Source organism: Palaemon carinicauda, chromosome 22, assembly GCF_036898095.1.
Source record: "Palaemon carinicauda isolate YSFRI2023 chromosome 22, ASM3689809v2, whole genome shotgun sequence".
NCBI lineage: Eukaryota > Metazoa > Arthropoda > Malacostraca > Decapoda > Palaemonidae > Palaemon > Palaemon carinicauda.
In genome coordinates, this window is record NC_090746.1 from 75853367 (window position 1) to 75855022 (window position 1656).

Here is a 1656-nt window from a genome sequence, read left to right on the forward strand (position 1 = left end):
GGCAGGGGCTATGTCCACGTCTATTATTATTATTATTATTATTATTATTATTATTATTATTATTATTATTATTATTATTATATTATTGTTATTACTTGCTAAGCTACAACCCTAATTGGAAAAACAAAATGATATAAGCCCAAGGGCTCCAACAGGGAAAATAGCCCAGTGAGGAATTGAAATAACGTAAAAATAAGATATTTTGAGAACAGAAACATTAAAACAAATATTTCCTACATACACAATAAAAACTTTAACAAAACAAGAGAATGAAAAATAAGATAGAATATTGTGCCCGAGTGTACCCTCAAGCAAGAGAACTGTAACCCAAGACAGTGGAAGGCCATGGTACAGAGGCTATGGCACTATCCAAGACTATTATTATTATTATTATTATTATTATTATTATTATTATTATTATTATTATTATTATTACTAACCAATCTACAACCCTAGTAGGAAAAGCAAGATGCTATAAGCCCAAGGGGTCCAAAAGGGAAAATAGCCCAGAGGGGAAAGGAACTAAGGAAATAAATAACGTCAAAACAGATATGTCTTATATAAACTATAAAAAGACTTATGGCAACCTGTTCAACATGTTAACATTTGCTGCAACTTTGAACTTTTGAAGTTTTACTGATTCAACTACCCGATTAGGAAGATCACTCCACAACTTGGAGACAGCTGGAATGAAACTTCTAGAAAACTGTGTAGTATGGAGCCTCATGATGGAGAAGGCCTTGCTATTAAAATTAACTGCCTGCCTAGTATTACGAACAGGATGGAATTGTGCAGGAAGATCTGAATGTAAAGGATGGTCAGAATTATGCCAAATACAAAACGAACTAATTGAACGACGATATCAAAGATTAATATCTATATCAGGAATAAGATATTTAATGAACCGTAAATTTCTGCCCAAAAATTAAGATGAGAATCAGCAGCTGAACACCAGACAGGAGAACAATAATCAAAACAAGGTAGTATGAAAGAATTAAAACACTTCTTCAGAAGAGATCGATCACCGAAAATCCTAAAAGACTTTCTCAAAAAGTCTATTTTTGTGCAATTGAAGAAGACACAGACTTATGTGTTTCTTTAAAGTAAATTTGCTGTCGAGAATCACACCTAAGATTTTAAAAGAGTCATACAAAGTTAAATAAACATTATCAATAGTGAGATCCGGATGTTGAGGAGCCACTGTCCTTGACTTACTTACAATCATACTTTGAGTTTTGTTAGGATTTACCTTCATATCCCATAATTTTCACCATGCACTAATATTAGCTAGATATCCATTAGGGGATTCAGCAACCCGAGATCTACATTCAGGGTATTGAATTGATGCAAAAAGAGTAGCATCATCTGCATATGCCAACAACCTTGCTTTCTAGGCCAAACCACATGTCATGTGTATACAGTTTGAAAAATAATGGGCCAAAAACACTGCCCTGAAGAACACCAGATATAACATTCCTATACTCACTATGGTGCCCATAAACAACAAATCTTTGAGATCTTTTACTTAAAAATCAATAATAATGCTAAGAAATTACCGACCCACTCCCAACTGTTTGAGTTTGAAAACAAGGGCTTCCTGATTAACACTGTCAAAGGCAGCACTGAAATCAAGTCCAATCATATGAACTTCCTGAC